Source organism: Ammospiza caudacuta, chromosome 5 (assembly GCF_027887145.1).
Source record: "Ammospiza caudacuta isolate bAmmCau1 chromosome 5, bAmmCau1.pri, whole genome shotgun sequence".
NCBI lineage: Eukaryota > Metazoa > Chordata > Aves > Passeriformes > Passerellidae > Ammospiza > Ammospiza caudacuta.
In genome coordinates, this window is record NC_080597.1 from 4,220,565 (window position 1) to 4,244,299 (window position 23,735).

Genomic DNA, 23,735 nt, shown 5'->3' on the forward strand with positions numbered 1-23,735 from the left:
CAGGTCTGGAGAAACTCAGGTCACAGATCTGAGGGATTGCATAAAATTCTCTTTTTGTCTGATGACAAAAGGAATTATTTATCCCACAAAAATACCCTCAAAATTTTATAACAAAAATAATTAATTTGGGTAGTGATTTAATAATCCCAGTTACCACCACTTCTTCACTATTCTGAAAATTCCAGAATTAAGATGCTTCCAGGCCAATATGGAAAAAGACTGACCTTTCCCCAGTTCTTTGGCTTGGCTTTCTTGTCTTCCAGAAACCAAATTTATTTTGACCTGCTTTTTCTGGAGAACTTCCTTCTCACATCCTCTTCCTCCTAAGGATTCCTACCCTCACTCTGCTCAGCTGGAGCAGCAAATCAATCCCTGCTCCTCACTCTTTAGAACTTCCATCACATTTAAATTGTTTCAAAGAAATGTTGAATGTACAGTGAAATTTATTTACTCACATTTGGTGGATAAATTATCTAGATTAAGGATTTTTGCTTCCCATCTATCTCAGCAATTTTATCCATGGATTATCAGCAAATATTTGAAATTATGTGGAACTGAAATTTCCAGCTGATGATCAGTTTGTCAAAATACCCACAAGCTGGAGAGAAGATGGAGAGGGATATTCAGGCAGCATTTCCTGGCTAAAAAAAATCTGAAATTGTCTTTTTCTGGTCACTTTAGTGCAATACAACACTTAGGCATCACTGGCCCCCAGTGCTGTGCTCAGCTGAGACACCAATTAACCAGAAAAGAGAGCTCAGCAAACCCCAGCAATTCACTGAAAGACACTCCAGGGAATTGACAGACAATGTATGGCAAGAAATCTTGTTTTCTTGCTAAGAGCAAAGCTTAACTATTCCTTCCCAGCATTTTGTGCCCTGAAGAGTAACCATGCATGGCTACAGACACTGATGCAAGCTAATCCAAAGCAGTTTGGAAAAATAAGGGAAAAAATAAAAGGATAAGAGCAGTGATTTTTGAATGCTTTCCTTTAACATCTGTTTTGCAGATTCTTTTCCTTGTCAGTGCTTTAAACTTTGTTACCTGTGAAGAGGGTTTTATATAGGTGAACTCAAATTCAAGGAGTTCAAAGGAGAAACACTGCATTGAGGAACTGGATATTACCAGATAGATTTCAATAAATCAGGTCACCATCATGTTATATAAGGTGCTCTTACCCTCAATACTCGGAATTTAGATCTGTTTGCTTTGATTATAGGAAGTTGGCCTCTGACCAAATACATTTTAGGAGCAATTACTTTTATTTTTTTCTCACATGGAACTACATCCTGATAAAACCAGTATAAATTCAGACAGTCCCTCTGCAATCACTGATCATCTGAAGTGTCTTTTGGAACTTACTTAAATCTATGTTATTATTCATATTCTCCTTGCACAGCAAGAAATTGCTGCAGGTGTTTCAGAGCACCACAATCCAGCCACAGAAAGGACAGAAGTGTTTAAGGGACAAGGTTTCAAGCAACAAATGCACCCAACAAAACCAGAATGCTGAATGTTGATAGCTCTGCACTGAAGGTGTTTCTATTCTTTCCTTCTCTATTAAGCAAGACTCCTTTTGTTTCCAATGCAAACCAATTGTTACCATAGCTGTATTTAACACAACTGGAGAATGCAGAGGACCTTGCCTTTCTCCATTTAAAAATTAATTATGTTCAGCCTTATTCCTAGCCAAGGACAACAACACCCCTTAAGGCAACAAAAAAAGGAGGTTAATCAGGGAATGTAACATTTAAATCTACTTTACATCGAATTTAAATCTACTTTACAAGGAAAGGGAAAGGCAAGGCAGAGACACACAGCAATTCTCCTGCTACCACCAGATTTCTCAAGGAAGGCTCCATCCCTGTCCTTTGTCTCAAATTTTGCCCAGAATCCGACTCTCTGCCCTGATTTCCACACCAGAGGGTAAAACAGATGTGAGGATGAGGGAGCTGCACTCATAGAAGAACAGAGGGGAAAGGGAGAGCTCTGTGGGCTCTTTCAGGTGATTGAGATATTCTAAACAAAGTTTCTAGAAATCCTAACTCTGGGCAGGCACACAGGTGTTAAGAGCTGGCAAACAGGGAGATCTCTTTGATTTTCTCACTGCTTTGCTGGCAAAACTCTGTTGTGCTTTCAAAGATGCAAAGCATTCTCATTGATATGGGAGAATGTATGATAAAATATTGCTTACTTCTTAAGTCCTAAAGATATCAGAATGTCAAGATTTAACTTCTTTTTTTATACTGGGGAAATCTAATAAGAAGGCAAGGAACTGAAGACAGGGACCACATCCTACTTAGAAGTTGAAAGAAGTGAAATATATAATTTTTTTAGATATTCCTTCCTTTTCATCCTAATACAAGGGTCACACTGAACATTTTGTGCTTGAAAAATCTCTTTCATTCTCAACTCCTCAGCTTACGGTGAAATTCTAAAGCAAGACTAGGCAATTATTTAAAGAAATCCAAACTATCTAATTTGTTTTTTAAAGATCAGAATCCCTAATTATTTTCCTATTACAATGCAGACAAAACTGTTGAAAGGAGCAAGGGAAGGAACGAGAGAAGAGGAAGAGGCAAAACATGAGCATGTTCCCCTACCATTGGAAAGCTGACTGTGAGAAGTTAGGATGCTGCACATGAATGCCAGATTGTTGGGATTAGGCTTTATCACAACATTTCCAGAAACAGTCCCTCAAAGTGCATCTGGGTCAAGATGTCCCAGGAAATCACAGCATTCACCTAGACTGAGGTGTTCAAGTGAGAAGCCAAGCAAACTGCAGCTTCCAACTGCCCCACACCATAGTTTAGAGACTAAACCCAAAGTTTTGGGCTCAAATTTCAATCCTCATGTTACATTTTCTTAGAACTCAATCGCTGTCCTTCATCCTCATTAACAAGTAGCTGCCTCTCAATGTTTTCCCTATATTTTGGTGACTAATTTGTTTTGAATGCTCTCTCCCATCCAAGTATTTCACGGAAAAGTGTGTTTCTGCAAATTCCCTGTGAGAGGTCCTCGCAGTCAAAAGCACCATCACAGAAGCTCCTCCACTGAATGTTTCAATGCCATTCTGTTTGGTCTTAACACACAATAAACATCTTGAAATCATTCAAATTCCCACAAAACATGCAGTTTCCAAGCAGTCTTCCCTGAAGTTATCATACAGAGGGGCATCAACCCCACTGCTGGCTGACACCCAGAGGTTAAGGTCTTTATCATCAAAGCCTATGTTTCACCTGAAGGTAACAACATCCTTCAGTTTTACATTCTGCTTAGAGATAGATTCTGGGCAGACACTGCTGAAACACAAGATTCAGAAGCAGAAGGTCAAAGAGCAGAGCAAACAACGGCACCCTGCACCCTGCTAACTAAACAGCAGCACAGGAATACTAAAGCAACATTCTATGCTTATTACCACAGAAACTGCAAAAAGAAAATCCTGGTCTGCTGCAAACGAGAGGGGTTTAACATGGACATCAGCAGAACTGAAGTACAAATGATAAAGGTGGTGGTTCAGATAGGACAATGAACAAATCAATCTTGGTTCAGAATTTCTCTATTTACAGCATGTAAAATAAACTGTGAGGATAACAAAGTCAAGTGACCCAGGGAATTCCTTGCCCAGCAGAGTCAATTTTTTTTCTCACATTCACTCCCCATAACAGCAACTTCTTCTCTCTAAGTTTGGATTTTTCCTTTGCAGCTGCAGAGATGAGGAGGATAAAGATTTGACACCCTTTTCACAAAAAAGAACAATTTTCTTTGTATTTTTCTTTTAGGAAAAATGCAAGCGTCCACACACACATTGTAAATTGCATGTGAACTAAATAAAGAAACTGTTCAAATGGTTCTTGTTATGAAAGCCAAATATAACAAATGCTGAAAGCCTCTGTAGCTAGAGGATATAAAATGCATTGTAAACTACTGAGACGACAATGAGGAAGTCACAATATTTTGTATAAATTGCCACTTAGAAACAACTCTCCTTATCTTATATAAGTAATCTACTAGGAAGGTTAAAAAATGCAAGAAAACGGGAATTAAAAAAAAAACACACAAAGGAAAAAACCAAAACCATGAAAATACTAATAAACAGCACGCTATAAAAATGAGTGAATGGATTAGCAGCAGTAATCCTAAAGACTGGGATAAGAAATTTATTTTTTTCCCCTCATAAACTCCTCTCCTGACATTTCCCTTGTCCATCAGATAAACTGATTTGCAGCATTCCCTCATTCATCTGGAGTCTGCTGAACGACCTTTTGACAGAGTAATACTCCCAAAGAGCAGACACCAAAGGAGTAATGCTGAGCAATTTCCCAGATAAATGGCTTTTCATGGCTTCCAGGTAACAGTGCCACAAGTCAGGCACCTTTGAGTAATGACCTTGAGCAATCTGGAGCTGCTGCAGGAAGGCAGGACCACAGAGATTGGGTACCAGGAAAACTTCTTCACAGAAATTGTTATCAAACACTGGAACAGGCTGCCCAGGAGAGCAGGTGATTCACCATCCCAAAGGATAATTAAAAGATGTGTAGGTGTGGCATTGGAGACATGGCTAGTGGTGGGCTTGACAGTAAAAGCTGGAATTCCGTGACCTAAAATGGTCTTTTCAGCCCAAATGATTCTGTGATTTTATGGAAATTGAAAGAGCAGATTGCAAAGTGAGAGGCAAGATGAGAAATGCATTGCTCAGAGTTTCACCAGAAGAATAACAGCAGTGTCACTTTTTGAGAGCAAAGGTAGCTAGCATCCCCATGGAATAAAGTGAGGTGATGAGTGTGAGGAAGAAAGAAAATTGATATGGCAGTTTTACCCTCAGGAGAACAAAGGCTGGTAGTAAAGATAAGTAAATGTATCTTCTGTGAAAAAGATGGGGTTTTATGTGCCATAAACCACTCAACATACACATATTTCTGGAATTCAGTAGCAACATGAACTGCAGCATCATGAATTGCAGGTTTTGAGCTCATCTTTGGTATTTTTGCAGCAAGGGACTCAAGAGAGGTCTGACTAGGACCAGAGTGATCACTTTCTGCAGAACATTTCCCCATCGTCCTCACAGTTTTGCCCTTCACAGCTTGCCAGTGAGAGCTCATTCTGCTGCAGAGTGGTTGCTTAGCATCACACCTGCAGGAACACCTTGGGCACGTTCCTGGAAGGGCAGAGGCAGAATCTGGGAATGCCAAAAGTGCTTTTCTGTGGGGAATTTACTGTTGCAGATATGGACAGACGAGTTCTGTGTGGTTTTTTAGGTGTGTTATGAGGGCTGCTTTGCCCTCATAGGTAGTGCAGACAGGGATTTGTAGGAAGTCCAGCACAAATTCTAGTTCTGGGCAGGTTTCTTTCAATTCACACACCCTTCTCTAGTAAAGTTGTGAAGGCTTAATGGATTTCCATACAAGGACCAGAGAAAAATGGTGTTTAAGGGCTGTAAGAATACATGGACTTCATTCATACTGAAGCACTTCCTCATAAAGTTCAAGCAGCTCTCTCAAAAGCATGCTTCTTCCTCTGGAAAAGTATTCCTTATGGGGGAAAAATCACTCAATCAGAATAGAGTTTGATGACTCTTCTACTATGTCTTGATACCTCTCATTATGGTTCATGAATTTAATAACAGCAGTTGCACCAGCTGCAATTCTTCTTTATAGGTAGTTATCTATACTTATTCTTGACAAAAATCCCCATTCTTTAGCACAGAGATAAGATCAGAGATGCTCCTTTCTTCTTCAGTCTGAGGGAGAGGTTCCAGGGCATTGCAGTAAATTAAACCTGCAGTTTTACCTCCAGTTTTAGAAGGGATTTAAAATCAAAGTGCCAGTGAGAGGCACACCCATGTGAAGGCAGAGAGAAGGGATTTAAACAGAACCTGCTAGACTTTAAAGCACTCATCAGTTCAGTAACAGGCAACTCCAAACCTTGCATGCACTCCTGCAGAGTTCCAGGGGAGAATAGCCTAAGTATTTTCAAGAAACTATAGTTTAGGATTTAATCTCATCTCAGAGGCTCACTGGCACAGGCATCATGCTGTGAGCTTCAAGCCTTGGTGTCTAAGTAGAAACAGCTACCAAAAACCCAGATTTGAATCCTTTGTTTGAGTATAGAATAATTTTCAATAGCAGCATTCAATCTCAAAATATATTACTAACAACTGAGCTGGGAGTAGATTTTGTTCCATGATTAAAGTGCACAAATTGTTACACCCAAAGGCCTCTTATGGAAACCAGGACAGAGCCAGATTTCATGGGTGGTGCAACTGCTCCAGCACTCACTACTATGTATTTTAGATTTAAATGGCACTCTGCTTCCAGCTCTAGAGTGGTTTATTTCCAAGCTGCTCTCCTAGAGCTGCATGCCATCCCTCAGCTAGCAATAGTTACACAGAAAGTGGATCCCAGCTGGCCACACCAAGATCATCCTTCCAGCCAAGGTTGAACAGGTTCCGTGAAGATGTTGATCCTATTAGTAAAAGTGTCTGTGTTTGTAAATTTAGAACATTTAGTCCAAAGGAAGGGAAGTGTTCTTATGCAGATATAAGGAGTCCAAGCTATCATTTGTAGATAGAAGAACTTACCTGACACTCATCCAGCTATGCACCAGAAGTGTCCACAATCACGTTGTTGATATTTACCAGTTATTATTTCCAATTCCTATTTCCTGCATGCTCCCAATCTTGCTACCCTTCTGCTCATCAATACGGTAACAAATCAGATGAAAATATTTATTAAAACATCCCTCCATAACAGCAAAACTTTACAGAACCAGCTCACCTTGTGGTTGCATACAGGCTGGTGGAAACAGAAGAACAAAGAATTTTAATTTCAGGGGTGTCAATGTTACTTATGATGGTAGACAGGTAAGCCAAAACATGTAACATACTTGTCTAAATCCTCACCTTTTTTAAAAAACTAGAAACCGGCTACATGCTTTTTTTTTTTAATAATTTCTCCCTTCATACCCATGGCTACTTGTCCTGTTCCTGACTCTACAGTCCCCCTTATGCTGTTAGTGATCAATTTGGTGGTCTTCCCACTAAGATTTTTATCTTATATCTGCCCTGTTCTTCCCCAAAATCTATCATTTTAATGGCATGGAAAAAGCAGCTAGCAGTGAGGGCCCAGCACAGTGCACTTAGGGGTTTTCAATAGTATCTCTTCTTGCCACACAAGGGGAATTTTTTCTCCTCAGACCACCAACACTAGGACCAAAGCCAGCCAGTTCACGAGCCCACAAATATCACAGCCACTACCAGAAAATACAGTTTGAGACAACTTTTCCATCTGCAGTGTTGGACTTGCATTCAATGCCACCAACATGAGATGAAGGAAATTACCTTATCAGGCCTTTGTTGAAGAACTGGCAGATTCTCCTGCCTGTTCAACAAAAGCTAAACTGTGCTTGATCTCCTTAGCAACCATAGCAAACAAATATGCTCAGAAAGGGGGGGACAATCTACTGACATGGAATCAGGTTCAGGTTTTATCTACATTGTCAACACATTTTAATGCTAACCAAGTCCCAGCTGGGAAATAGCAACTATAAATCTGTATCCCTTCCTCAAGGGATCTGGAATCACCCAGTTGGGGCACAAGCCATGCAACTTCTTTTCAGCATGTGCACACCTTGAGAACTTAGTTTTGAGGAAGCAGAATCAGTTTCATAACTTTTAGCTTGTAGTACTTTCCTCCAAGTGGTGGGGTCTTCCATCCCTTTTTATTTTCACTTCTGCCATTGAAACATCTTTTCACAAGTTCAAGACAAATAAAGAAGCCAAGGCACATACAGAAGATGACATTTTTCAAGAAAAACCCACACTCATATTCAGCTAAAAGCCAAGCTCTATCCCCAACTGAAGGGAAATAAATTGAGAAAATACCATATCCCAAAGTTACCAAGCATTGTTCTGGCTGAAGCTTTTCAACCACATCAGATAGTCCCAGACCAATACTACACAGCTCAGAAACACAAACTATTCCTACAGCTTCAATGAAACTCACTCCAAACTCTTGATGCATCAGTCTGATGTTTCTGTTTTATTTCTAACTACTAGTTCAGTTTATATCCTCTTCTCAATGACTGACATCAGACTGACAGTTCAGAGAGGCAATAAAAATGAAGTCACCACTTGTTCTAAGCAAAAAGAGAAATTTGGATCTCTTTGTAGACTTCATGGCTTAGAAAGAAGCATTTCACTGTGTCTGATTGTAATTAATACCTCTGATTCTTCAATTAGCAGCAACATGTCAATCTGGTGACTTCACTTGGAAATCAACATTTTGATAGTTAACAATTAGGAGGACTTTAAAAGAAGGACTTGAAATCCAGGTGGTTACTCTTGATCCTTTTCTAGGGTAGTTGAAAGAGAGGTAGGGGAACAGAGGAAAGTAAAAATAAATAAACAAATAAAATAAAGATAATAACAAAAACACCCAAACCTGGAATAAGTTTTAAGTCTATCTTGAGTGTTCTTCCAGAAAGAAAACCCAGTTTAATGATAAACCTGTCCTGCTTATTTGCAAATGGGCCGTATCACAGCTTTATGTACCCTAGGGAAATATTATTTTATAATTCTGTTCCTCACTGTAAAAGTGGATATAATAGCTCTGATTTGACTTGTGAGCTTAGTGTAAAGATCAAACTATTTCTAAATGTAGACAAACTCTTCAACTTGGATCACAGACTTTAGGGCAAAATGTTAAAGGTTTTAGGTGGAGCCAAGAGCACTAGAAGAAAAGTGGTAAAAAAACCCAAAACACAAGACAAAACTCTAATGGCATCTCAAATGGCCAAACTCTAAAACATCTAATCAGCTTCTCTTCTCACTCTGAGAGTGAGAGAACTCTTTGTTTTTGAACTGTTTTTATTTAGAAATGAAGAAACAAAGACAAGGAGGAATAGACAGGGGAAAGTTCTCAGCTCTGGCACCCAGAGCATTCTTAGCAATCTTTGTAGGTGACACCCTCCCATCATCCCTGCTGACTCAAGTGATTATGCATGGTGATGTGACACAGAAAAAAGCAGGGTTTGGAAGGGACTGCCCACCACAGCTCAGCAATCCCCCAGCCCACACAGCTGGAGTACAAGTAGGAATTAATCAGCCCAGTTAAGGCTCCTGAGGAGCACAGTGACCCTGGCTCTGTTGTGCACAGACACTACCACATGCTCTGTGATTGACATCCAAAACATACCAAATTTAACAGCCAAAACATACCAAATATACCATACAAACCTAAAGGAGCACAAATGTGTCTCTGCTGTTCCACAATCCAGAACCTGCCATCCTGCAAGGAGGTGAGTGCAGTCCAGCACAGACAGCAAGTGTAGCCATGCTATTTTCTGAAAAACCCTTTCCTTAGGATTTTTCCTCCTGAGAAGCTGAGGCCTCAGGCACAAAATGCAAACAATGATTATCTGCTGCTGTGGAATGCAACAGGTGCATGTGGGATAGGTCTCATGTGGTAGTTTTTAATTAATGGCCAATCACAGTCAGCTGTCTCAGACTCTGAGCCACAAGGCTTTGTTATTCATTCTTTCTTTTTTTATTCTTAGCTAGCCTTCTGATGAAATCCTTTCTTCTATTCTTTTAGTATAGTTTTAATATAATATGTATCATCAAATAATAAATCAAGCCTTCTGAAACATGGAGTCAGATCCTCGTCTCTTCCCTCATCCTAAGATGAACACCATCACACAGCAAGCCCTGTGCAAATGCAAATTAGGTGCTTACTTAATTGTTCCCCTCTCTGGCCTTTCATCCAGGTTTTGGCGGGAGAAATTTGCTGTGCATGCAATGGTGGCACTGAAGCAGTTCAGATTCCCTGGTGCTACCTCTGTATCCAAGGGGTTTGCATGTTGAATCATGTTCCTGGCCTCTGAAACACCTTTATTTTTCATGGTTTTCCCACAGGTGTCTGATGACAATCACCACAGACCCATGAAAGTTTTAAGGTGCCTCTCTACCACTCTAATAGCCCTGGAACCCAAGCACAGACACCTTCCTCTCCAAACCCACTCACATTGTCAGTCCATGTGCATCCCTGCTTGTGGAAAGGATCAGAATTTATGGCAGCCTTCCAGTCTGGGCTGGATCAATGCCTGACTCACCCCAAACACACAAAATCCTCCTCCTCCTCTGCTCCCACATCTGAAGATTTTGGACAATAGACCTTAATTCAGCAAGACACCCACAGAAAAGGGGAAGGTGTTGCCTGTACTCCCCACATTCACCCAGCTTCACTCCTTGCCCTCAGACTCCTCTAAAAGGGTGAGACACCGCACACAGCTCCTGCAGAGGTTCCTGCCCTCCCCATTCCCACCTCTGGAAGTCCCAAAATTCCACAAAGAGTCACCACACATGGCAGAGTGCATCAGGAGAGAGGGCACTGTGCAACAAAACACATGCAGAGATATTTTGGCAAAAACCAGAGCACCTTTTACATGGGTCTTTTAAAATATAGAATCAAACACAACAAAAAAGAATCATTATTGTTACACAGAACATTATGTATAAGTTCAAGAGGCATATAACGCTAAAGAGAGAGATTTTTAGGGGATGATTTAATGCTTGTCCGTAATTTTTTTAACTCTTTGTTTAATGCTTCTCCATAATTTTTTTACTCTTTGTTTAATGCTTCTCCATAATTTTTTTACTCTTGGTTAGAAGAGTTATCATTGACCCTCAAAGCAAATAAAAATACGCTTCTGATCCTTTTTTTGAATTGAAAAAATAGCTTGAAATCTGAGGGGTTCTGGGCAAAAGACTCAACACCTCTGTGAAAAATAAAACCAGCCTAGGCCTGAAGTCCTGTTTCCTATCTCCTGCCTGATTCCCCAGTAAATTACTAAAAAGAATGGGAGCTTAATTTCTCCTCACTCAAAGCCACACCCATTCCTGAAGGAATGCCTTTATTCCCATTGTCCATTTGAAAAGTCAGAGTGTACTGCACTGCCTAAAAATGATGTATACTTGCAGCTTAATTAAACAGGTTTTGAAATAGATCTAAATTAGGTTTAACCATCTCTCACACATCCCAGCCTGAAGGAGCACCCTAGCAACAACCTTCAGCATTTTGCAAACATTTGCTACTAATTATGGGTTCTTAGAACAATAATACAAGGCTCCATGCTTTACAGAAAGAGGCCAAAAGCAGCCTCAAAAGTGAGCCTTAGGCTTTAATTTAAACCAGTGCCATACAAATTCTCAAATATACATTGCAAAAGCTTCCCAAAACACTGCTCTGATTAATGGCTCCAGAACCTTGTAAAAGCTCAGCTGCCAAGCATTAAAATGTAGGCTGAGAAAAAGCTCATGTATAGCAGCTAAATAAAAATCCTTTTAAACAGCTTTTTCCCTGCACCTTAAGCAATGGCAACACAGCAGAGCAGCCCACAGGAGAGCTCCCAAGAGCTGTGGGGCTTGCTCTGAGCTGGCCCAAGGGCTCTCATGTCGCAGACATCTTTTATGAAAAATCCTTTCCTTGGGACTTTTCCTCCTGAGAAGCTGGGAGGCCTCAGGAACAAAATGTAAACAATGGTTATCTGCTGCTGTGGGATGCAACAGGTGCATCTGTGATTGGTCTCATGTGGTTGTTTCTAATTAATGGCCAATCACAGTCAGCTGGCTCAGACAGAGAGCCGAGCCACAAACCTTTGTTATCATTCTTTGCTATTCTATTCTTAGCCAGCCTTCTGATGAAATCCTTTCTTCTATTCTTTTAGTATAGTTTTAATGTAATATATATCATCAAATAATAAATCAAGCCTTCTGAAACATGGAGCCAGATCCTCGTCTCTTCCCCCATTCCAGGAACCCCTGTGAACACTGTCACACTCCCATACCTGCTTCCAGCCATCAATCAGACCCTGGGACAGCCCAGGCTGCCCCATCCATCCCACCTGTGATCTCTCAGCCAGCCCTCCATGGCCCATCCATTCACATCACCAGGAACTCCCTAAATCTCCCCTGGTACTGCCTGAGCTCCTTTCAGCCTTCAAGTGCTCTTTGCTTCCCTTGACCCTAAGCAGGAGACAGGCACAGAGGCAGCATTTTCCTCTCCAGGTCCCTCTTGTTCTGATTCTCAGATATTTTTGCCTCAACAAGTGGCCAAGCAGTGTCCAGCCCTTCTGCTCTGGGTGACACCACTTGGGCAAGATGAGGTTCTGAGGTTCTTCCAACCTTAACCCTTCTGTGATTCACATTAGCTGGGCTTAAGAGAGACATTTACCACAGAAAGCTCAGCCATAACCCCTGAGAAGATGCACTGACAGAAACCCCTTTACCAAGAGACTCTGGAAGATGCAACATCTGCTCAGGATGCACCTGGCTCTTAAGAGAAAATAACATCCTTGCTGAGAAAATAAGGGGTCCATTTTTTGTGATTATTTTTTATTTGTTCTCTTCTCATTCTGTTCAACATTTAACTGTTTAACACTCACTATTTAGCAATTCCCGGGTAATTTTTAGTGAGACAAATTTTTGGCCACAGCCTCTGCGATGCATTTTGAGTTTTCTCTATGAAGGGAAAAGGAAGGTGCTACAAAACTTATGTTCGTCTTTAATGCAAGAATTGCATTGACTCAGAAACTTCAAAAGCAGAATGACAGAAGAGAGTAAACACAACAGATTACTGGCATTGACTACCACATATTCCAATGATTTACACAATGGGAGAATTACTTTTACTCATAGAAACTGAGAATATGAGAGACATCAAGGAATAAAAAGGGTTTGCTGAAGTTGGAGTTTCCTTCCATGGATTTCAGCATCACAGGCTTTCTGGTTCCCTGTGCGTGGAGAAGCAGAAAGGAAAAAGGAAACAGCAGGATGGTTTTAGCATGTAATACATTGAGAAAGGAATGTCCCTGCAGTGAACCAGCTACTTTGTCCTGTGGGACTGAAGGCTACTCATACTCTGCAAAACTTCCTACAGAGACAAAACTGCCCCCAAATTTCCCTGGGTCTGACAGCTGATTTACTGCCAAACAGCTGATTTATGCCAAATATCCACCACATCTCACAAAGTTCCAATCTGTCCACGCTGCCTGACAAATCACTTCTGATATGCTGTGGAAAGGGGGGATTAAAGCTTTTCTCTCCCCCACTCCCAAGTACGGTGGAACAGCACTCCCCTGGCTACCTTACAAACTTTCTGGAAATCCACTGTTTGTGTGAGGGAGGAGAAGAAATGAGGAGCCAGAGGCCTCCTAGAGACAGGTTTGATATTCCCATAAAAAAATAAGCCCAGGGGCTTTATCAATGTTCCATCAAAACACTGAACCTGCAGCTGTGTGATCATGGTCCTGTTGTGTTTTATTATCTTATTTGGAGGATTTGGGTAGTTATAGAGGTGAAGCAAAGGAAAAAACACTGCTGGATCTGATCTTCCCCCAGGCACAAAAAAACCCAAACAAAAAAATCATTGGATCTGAGTCTTCTGGAAGTTTGGGAAAAGCTAAACTCCAAGTGCTGCAGTTCTGGACAGTCCTCACCTAAAACTTACATTATATTGGATTCTCACAGGTCTGGGTTATCATGAGATCACACAGATATTGAACTAAAAACTGCTGGGATTGAAAAATTTGATAGTGATGGCAAAACAATGATTTTTTTTTTTCCTTGTGCTTCAGGGGGAAAATGCATTCCAACAAAAGTAGGCTTCTACCCAAAGGCATCTCAAGATTCCATTAAATTATGGGTTTGGTTTATGAAACAGAATAGTGTATTGTTAAATGGCGAGAATTTTTGCTTTATGTCACAAAACCAGAATATATATATTATATATATATTATACAACAAAAGTATATACATTATACAACAAAAGTCCCTTGCTGAATTGTTCAGAAGTGACAGGTACGTGTAACTCTCTGAAAAACGCTGGTGATAAACTTCTTGCATTATTACCCTTGTGACAGAAAACTGACCTTTAAAATGAGAATTTTGGTGAATTTCAGCAGTAAGTGTATCCGTGTGCTATGATTTTATCATTAGACAAAGGCTGAGATGACACAGCTGCTACAAAGTTGAACAATCCGGCTAGAAACATGAAAGGGGGCAAATTTTGCCATCAGATCTGCAATTAATGATAAATACATCATTTAAAACATACCTGCTGGTGCTAATTTTTGAAGATAGCCTCGTAATTGTTTTAAATTTTGTCTTTTGAGGGGCTGAAACAACAGCAGAGCTTCTGTTGCCCATTCTGCTGTTCTGCTCATCCACATGGCAGCTTGGGATTCACAAAGAACTCCTTGTCCACTGTAAATTTCATGTTTTTCTTTTCGCTGCTGATTTATTTCTCTGAGAGATGGCTCAGAGATGCCACTTGCTCGGTTTCTCAGCTGTTTAGGCTTGTAAGTTTTCTGGTGCTGTTTAGGTGGCCTGGAAAGGCCCAGGGATGGCCTTGGAGAGCCGACGCTTCAAAGGACAAGGAGAGACTTCTGATCTTGTCTCGGTCTTGGTGTTTATTAATTGTTTATCTAAAAGATTTTCTTTCAGCCCGACAGAGGTCTGCACAGCAAGTCAGCCATGGGCACACTGCGAGCCCCCGGGCGGTCACTTATCTTTATACCCTAAGTTACGTGTACAATATTTATCATTTCTCCCCAATACCTTCTACCCTTATTAACCAGTGCACTTCTAGTAATGACCAATCCCAAAGTGCCACCACCACCACAGAAGATGGAGGCCAAGAAGAAGAAGAAGAAGAAGAAGGACAGGACACGCCCCAATTCCTCCATCTTACTTCTTTAGACCCCCCTGTACCAAAATCCTAAACCCTGTGTTTTACACTTTAACTAACTTATCCCTTCACCATTCACCCAGTGAAACCTTCCCAGTCCTCATACAGGCGTCGTCTCCTGTGTCGGATCAAAGTCCAGCCACCAGACACTTCTGGCAACATTCCAGGATTCCCGAGCCCCCCAAGGGTGTTCTCGGCCTCTCTGCACCTCCATCCTGAGGTGCTGAGATCCCACAGTCCACCTCTGACATCCTCCATCCCCTGTGTTTGAGAGGACAGCGCTTCCAAACAGGTCAATACTCAAGCTGTGAGGCTTCCTGTTATTTGTGGCTCCTTGCATGCCTCTCCCAGCACTTCCAGGGGCTTTTCCTAATTAACCCAGCCTCAATCCCTGCAGCAAGCACCAGCATGTGTTTTCCTGGTGTGATTCATGCCTGGCTGCTTTGCATAGGACACAAAGGCTGGAGATACAGCCCATAATGCTGAAGCCAACTGCAAAGCAGGGCAGGTGCCATTAAAATATGATTTAATAAAGAGGGACGGGGCACTCCTGGCTCTCGCATCCCCCTAGGAGGGAACAAAAATAAACAGCCCACAGTGGATGGCAGATAAAAACAAGTGAAGGCAGTGAATAATTTAAAGGGAATAGCTTCCTATCTGCTTTCTTTCTTACTCTTAAGTTTTGAAGCTGTTCATTCCCAGAGGTGATGGACTCCTGTTGCAGTAATGAAGAAGGTTTGAAACAATTGAATGCTCTTTTCTCTTGCAAGCCAGGGCTCAGGGTGCAAATCAGGGCTCCTGTGTGTGTTTCTGAGTCAAGTACTAGCTTTCAGTCATTCTGGAGCTGCAGGAAAGGTTAAAACAGAAAAGGTGAAAAGGGAAACAATCTCTCTCAAGCTACAGGAAAGGTTAAAAGGAAAAACCCCCTTGCACTAATGGAGTGGCATTGTGTTAAGGAGGTGAATTGTCAGAAGCAGAAGAGCATGAAACAGCAGCACCTGTTACCTGTTCCTGGGTCTAATTACCACCCAATACCATGTCCTTTTTGCCTTCTTTTACAAAGAGTTTACGCCTGAAGAAAGGGCAGCGGGGTCAGCAGACAACTCATGTGGATGCTCTTCGAATGGGGGATATGGCATGTCCCAAAGCTTCTAAACATTCAAAGTTCTATTGCTTTAATTGTTAATTGTCTCTTAGTTAAAAGAGAGAGTAAACAAGGCTAATAAATACTCACCTATTTCGATTTTTGGCCCCCTCACCTGCTTCCATCTTTTTGTGTTATTATTTACTATTCGTTTCCCCCTGTGGGGCTCCTCAACTCATTTAAAATATGCTTTCTTTCATACATCACAAATATTACTTATTTACTATTTATTATTTACTTATTTGTTATTTTCTTATTACTATTTCATATTTATTATGTACTTATTTACTATTTTTTACTTATTTTTATTTTTGGCCCCCTCACCTGCTTCCATCATTTTGTGCTAATATTTACTATGTATTTCCCCCTGTGGAGCTCCTCAACTCATTTAAAGCATGCTTTTCTTCACACATCCCAAATATTTAAATGATTTTCTATATCAGAATCCTTAATCAACAATCCACCACCAGTGCTTAGTGTTACTTTGACAAGCGAAATTCAAATAAATGGCAATATGAGAAACTTACAGGTGAAATGGATCTTGTGTAGATTTCCTGCCAGTTCCAGGTGTAGCTACAGAGCTGGATTTGCTCTCCTGTGAGGAACCAGCCCAAACCATAAATCTGCAGCATTTATGGTGGGTCAGAAGGGAACAGAAGCATTTTGCTGACAGGAGCATGAGGCTTCCATTAGCCTCAGTCCCAGGACTCAGAGGTGCCATCTCCCAGCATCTCTGACAACTTTTTCTGAGCTGCAGCAAGACACAAAGAAAACTGAATATAGAAGTCAAAGGTTTCCAAATATAAGTGAGGTGAACACACTCGAGTGCTTTTTCCAAACAGCAGGACAGGAAAACACAAGAAATGACCTTTCCGTTGTATCCCCTATGGATGCCAGATTATCCTTCTCTGCATTTTCCTTATATGCTACAGTCAGACTTGAAGAATAAGGCAAGATGGATTGAACAAGAACTTTTTGGTGTCAACTCCTCGTGCCTCTTTGTCTCCAGCACGCAGCAAGCCCAGAGGCAACAGGACACCAGGGGGAGATTGAACAGCCATCAAATGAGCAAACGCACCCAAAACACACAGGGGTGATGGAACACGGGGATGTCAGTGCAGATCCAGAGTTTGGTGCTTAGGGAACAGAGCGGGGGAGCAGCAGGGGTCAAGCCTCACTCTGTGGGCACTGTTCTCCAAGGATTTCCAGCAAAGGGGCTGCTCTGTGGGGCATCCTGCAGGATCTGTGAGGCTGCGGGCACACGCAAAGCCCTGACCCCACAGACACCATTGTAAGGGGGAGCTCTTGGAGAGAGTTTTGTCACAGCCAACCCTCTGTGCAAAAGAATTCCACCAACTCCCAGTCAGAAATGACCCAGCTGAAGGGATTCCAGAGAAAATAACAGTGGCCAGATACTTTATATAAAATACCCAGTGGCAAAAATAAAAGTAAAACATAAAAACAGATTAACAAAGGTGTGCGTTGCCACATCCTCACAGAGGCAAGAGAGCCAAGAGAAGCCATGCAAAATAAATCTCTGTCCTGACAGAACAGCGAAGGACTTCAAAGGAGAACTGGCAACACACAGAGTGGGTACAAAAGGAGCTGAGAAGTAAAAGGAAGGTTGAAAGTGGTGCAAAAGTTTGAAATTTAAAAGGGGGAGAATGCACTGAACAATGCAACCCTGCAAAAAACAGCTGAATTTAAGTCTCTGAATTTTGGGGATGAAGAATTATCTTACAAGGCCCTGTACCACAAACTCAATTAAAAATAAGGTCCCATTTTTCTATTTCCTCAGGATCCCTCTGGGTTTGGAAAATAAAGTTGATCTATGACAGGTGTGAAAAAGAAAGTACAGACAATCTTCCTCTTAGTCACAACAAAAAGCCATTAGACAGGAGGACTGCTACACATCATGGTCTCTGTTTAGTGTGAGGAACTGTTTGTAGGTTTTGTGGTATTGTGTTGAGTGTGGTTTTTGTTGTTTTGGTTTTTTAAATGGTGACTTTTTAACAAAAAAACCCTAAACCCACATATTTTAATGGCCAAAGGGAAGTAAGTAAATAAATTTAAATAAGGTTAAGTAGAGGAACTGAGCTTGATAGATTCCACAAAAAACATCAAATTCATGTGATCTTCCTGTGAAAAGGAAAACCTGTTTAATGGCTTTATAGACTTGAGCAAATTAGAAATTTGCTGAGTTGCGCCTCTCTTGAACCAGCACTTCCCTTCTCTCACCCCTTGCTCACTAACGGCAAAATGTTTAAAACTGGGGTAAACTGAGACACCCTTGAGCAGAGTGTTATCATTCCTGCAAAACGCAACAATAAATTCGAGCTCTCTTTAAACAAGTCATAACAGAGCTGCTAACACAAAGTACAAATCACAAAACCAGTGAGGACAAAAACATCTGCAAATGTCTTTGTGTGCTGCAATGCCTTTTCAGGGGCTCAGGCCAGACTTAGGGGTGATAACACCCACTTAGAACCGTGTCAAATGCTGAACACACAGCCCAGAGCCAGCCTGCCAGGAGCCCAAGGGAAGGCAGACTCCTGCTTGGGTGCTGGACAATTGCTGTACCTCATCCTGGCTCACATAAACATCAAGAACTCAAGTAACTGCTTTACCACACACTTAATCCCCAGGTAAAATAATTCAGGTAACTGCAACAGCTACAAACTACTTTAACCAGCCACAGGCAGCTGAGGGCTCAAAAGGTGGGAGAAACCCAAGCAGAACTCGTTGGTGCCAACACAACTCTTTAAGTTGGAAAGCTCTCTGATATTAATTTCAGGATTTCAGAACGTTTTGCCCAAAAGCTGTGGATGATTGAAGCAGAAGCTGGTGCAGTACATCCTGGAAAGAACATCCAACAGCATTTACATGATCAGCAGGTGCACACATAGAACAACTTGACTAAAAAACATAAAGACTCCTAAACACCAGATAAATATTTTTGTGGGAGTATCAAATTGAAATTCCACCTTGCTTGTCTACTGCTTTTTCCAAGACAAAGAAGACTCCAACTACTCCAGTATTATTTTTTTCTCCTCTAGCATGGATCCATCATTGTGCACACACTTTTCCTTCCCCTCCCTGTTCCGTCTTTCCTCTGGGGCTTAAGCATCCAAAATGTTTTTATAAATCCATCTCTAGTCTGACATTTAATTGTGGAGTTCAATGTTAAGAAATAACCACCAAAATCCATTTTCTGATGACCAAGGTTTTTTGTTTAGTTGTCTTTTCATTGTTTTGGGTTTTTTTTTCTGTGGGTTTGTTGCTGTTGTTTGGGTGGTTTTGTTTTGGTTTTTGGTTTGGTTTTTTTTTTTTTTGTCATCGAATTCATCCTTTTGCTTAGAAAAGCCCAAAAAGTGCAAATATCTTTCTTTGAATCATAGCTATATTCCCCAAAATAAAACCTATTTCAGAGCACCCAAGATGCTTTCCTGTGACATGTGTAAAGGCATGGGGTACCAAGTACTGATTTGGATATGGGAATTCTAAGGGACCTTCTCCTAGTTTGTCTGTCTCATTCCTACTTTACTTTTTCATTTTTCTCCCTTGTAAGGGGAGAAAACACAGTCCCAGCATCAGGGCTGATGTGATTAGGGATGCTAATAGGGTTCAGCCTAACTACAAAGATAAAACCTGAGTTTGCATGGCATGCTGAGGATGTCAGGCATCAGTTTTACATTGAGGACAAATGTATTCATATCTGCAACCACTAACTAGGACTATCCTGAGCCATTTGCTCCAATGAATATATCCCAAATTAATTTCATTACATAAATAATGCCTCATGCCTTCAAAACAGAGGTAAACCACAATCCATGGCTGAAAAATACATGGTGGAAGTGATGAGGTTTGGAGGGGAAGATCATTGGTTTGCATTAGGAGATGCATTATTAAATTAGCATCTCTAGCAATTCATTTCAGTCCACTGGGCAGATTTGCAAACCATTTCACTGCATTTGAGACTTAATCTTCACATCTGCTTCGCTGTACACATTAGCTGTGAGATAAAGCATTGGAAGAGTGATTGCAGAGAGTTTGTGCCAAAAGCAGGGTCTGCTGCCTGCAGAACCATAAAACCACAAACCATGCCAGCTCCTCTCCCTCTGGAAAGCTCATCTTGCACTCAGTGTGCAGCTTCCAGATGTCATTGCCATCAGGTCAGCTGTCATTCCCTCCACTCCTGCACACTGGCCCTGTCTGAATGATGCCTTTTTTAAACATTGCCGGAGGATTTCTTGTGCTTCCAAAGGATGCACACCTTGCAGAACAGCTGTTCCCTGAGATGTTCAGTAGTATTGATGACTTGTCAAGGCTGCCCTAGAACAGAGGCTGGGCAGAGTTACAGAATAAAGTAGGGATTTATGAAAAGGCCTCAATGGATCCACCTTGGGCGGCACAAGAACCCAGCCAGGGCGGCACCCAAGAGGGACCAAAACGGTCACAAAATATGGATAACTGGTCACAGGGTGTCTCACTCTTATAAATTCTGCTCTATTGCATGTTGGAGTTAATTGTCCAATTAGAGCTTTAGCTTTTATGAAATCAAATTCTTCTTATTTTTCTCTCTTTGGTCCACATTGTTTATTCTCTTGGGCCTGAAATTTGGGTGGTTGTCCTTAGCCCCCAGCTAGAGAAGGAATTGTTTTCTCTACCTACTCTGAAAAGAGAGCTCACCATCCCCTTGCTATGAAGCTCGGAACTACACACTACAGCAATACGGAACCTGAAAAATATAAAAGCTAAACCCTGAGGCATCGGTATAGAAACCCATGAATATTCACTCAGTAATGCCAGCTCAGCTGGATTCACAACATTATCCTCTACAGCCAAGAGTGATGGGATGGGGGGGCTCTTGTGGCAGGCCAGCACAGAAACCCCCTATATTCCACTGAGGGTCAATGGGACAAGGCTTTCAGCCTTGCAGGGGCTTCTGAGAGCAGCAGCAAAGTTAGAACAAAATCCTGTGGTTTTTAACAAGAAAGCTCAGTGAAAACGTGGATTTGCGCATGAATTTGGGGTGACCATCCATAAAGATGATCAGACACACAACTACAGCAATCCACAGGGATGTGTGGAGCTCCCAGACTTATACAATGGTGACAATTCCACCTCTCCTCACCCTTCTTTTAACTGGCAATTCCCACTCTCAGAGGGGCACAGCCAAAAAGTTGCTTCAAGTCCTACAACTGCTTTGAAAAGTCAGGTTTCCATGTACCAGAATAACTTTTTCAATACTTGGGATAGACCCAAGTCAAAGAAGGCTGTTGCCTTATTTACCTCAGCCCTGTGGAATTCTGAAGTCTACCGAGGTTATTTATAGACAAATATTCATTTTTCTATTGTTCAGCATTTTTGCTATCCAAGTTTTCTCTGGCAGTATCCTAATCCCAAGTGCCATACTCACAGTTAGATTTCCTGACAAACACAACCATGTAATTTTGTGGTGGCAGTTATTCCAAAGTATTTTTTTTAAGGACCAGGAAATGTGGGAAAGCCATAAAATAAATAGCATATCACAGAATAATAATAATAACACGAATCACACAGCACATTATTTTTTATGTTAGCAATGTGTAAATGATCCAGTTTAAAGTTTAGCTGAGGCTGCTGCAATCTCTTCATTTTAACTGATCTGGAGTGCCACCAAAAATAACATGTCCTGACTGCAAATCAAGGTGAGACAACTTATGTAAAGCCTTAGACGTTATTCCTGCCCATGATTCTCCTTTTCATCCCTGGCCCTTTTGGACCCTGGGGGTTTGTTCTGGCCAAGGAAAAGTTGTTTTTTCCCACCAGCCTGCACTGCTTGGGTGGGGGCAGCAGGGTCCTTGCCAAGGAGCCTGAGCTCTGGGGGGTTTGCTCCAAGAGCATCAAAGCTTTCCAAGAGAATATCACCTCACCATGAAGCTGTTTCCAGAATCCTGCAGCAGCAGAAGATAAAGGATTCTCACACAACTTCTTCAGCTTCTAAATATTATGTGAAACAAGCTGATTTCGTTCCAGAAGCCAAACCGTCTCAATTTAGAATATTCTCAGCAATTACACATTCAGTCACTTGGTTTAAACTTAAGCTTGTTAAAAGACAAGGCAACTTAAAATATCGGTATTTGGAGTTGGTGGATGCACAAATACGTCAGGAAAAGAGGAAATGGCCCAAACGTTTGCTTAAAGAACATTTCTCTTTGCACCGTGGCTGGAAATACAACACAGAACTGTAACCTTTAATGATAAAAAGGTTAAAGGCTTGAAAGATGTTCTTCCATAGTTTAGATTTTGTGAAAGCACTGCTCTGAGACTCACCTGCTTCCTTTCTTAATGCACAGCACCCAGCACTGCTGGACAGGGGTTGATGTCCCCCTGCTCCATCTTCAGGGCTTCCCCACATGAGCTGCAGACCAAAACACCAAACCCTGGCTCTTGGCAGCCCTTAGAGGTATAATCTTATATTAGAGGTATCATCTTCTGAGTATTTTGAAAATCAGAACACCTACAAAACACAACTGAGGGACGCTTGAATCATGAGACAAAGAAGTGAAAGAAACCTTCAGCTAATTCACCTCCCTGGCATGTCTGATACCAACCATAATATCACTTAATTGATGCTCAAGAAAAAAGTCAGAGATGCTCGGAATAAACCATAGACTTTTTCTAAAGTTAACCCTGCCACTTTTAGTTAAATATTCAGCCTCAATGTTGACCTCATTCATGTTCTTGGTCTCTATTACTACTTGGCTTTCTTTCACCTAATTACTTGCAAATACAACCTGAAAAAAGAATCAGATATCAGAGGATTAAAAGAAAAATACAAGAATTGTCTATTTTATACTCTCTTCCTCTTGATGCTGTGATAATGTTTTACTGGTAACCTTTTACCAGCAGAGAAATTAAAAAGAGCTTGTGGCAGACTCTCAGCTGTGGAAGAAAGGGAGGGAAATGCCACTCAAAGCAGCAGCTCCTGCACGCTTCAAACTGCTCAGAGACACCCAAAGGAGTGGAGGAGCTTCCCCTGACACCAGGGAACACAATCCATGCTGGAGGAATTATAACTGACCCTATTGCTCCTGCAAACACGAAGGGGGCTGATGAATGGAGCTGGAGCTTAGCAGCAGGCAGGATTTGTTTTCTAGCATGGTAATATGTCAGGTGAAAAAGCCAGGAAGACTCTGGTACCTGCTACAGAACCAAATGTCACAGACAAGCTGAGTAAACAGGGTCACACCAGGCATTTCTGGAGATAAAGACTCCTCTCCTTCAATTTCTATATTGAGTGCAAGAGTGGGGTTGATCAGAGATGCTCTGACTGCAAAAACCTCCCACATCTGCTCTTCCCACACCCTTAGTGAGTCCAACAGGCTGCTTCACAAAAATCCCATCACTAAATGCAACTTCTCAGTAAAATACAAGCAAAACTCACCAAGTACTCACAGAATCTGTGACATCTCTTCATGGTTCCTACCTCCAGCATTAGGACAACTTTCTTTCCCATGCTCTTTACTTTTCTGTCAGTGAAACAGAGAAGTCCAGATGAACACTGAAAGTCCTTTGAACTGGGAGGTGGAGGGAGAATTTTTAAGGATTAAAAATACTACAGAGATATTTTATTCGCTCCTTGAGCTTCCACAGGGTATTTGTAAAACAAGATAAAGATACAGGAAAGCAAGCTAAATTTGCTTACATGTTTATTCTAATTAGGGAACATAGTGGGATAAATAGCACTTGTAACAAATATCTGAGCATCATAAAATGGCAAATCTAAAGTATATAGGGAAAAATACCTTAACTATTGACTAGTTAATTTTACCTCATTTTCTGGGTCTATTTCCAACATGAGC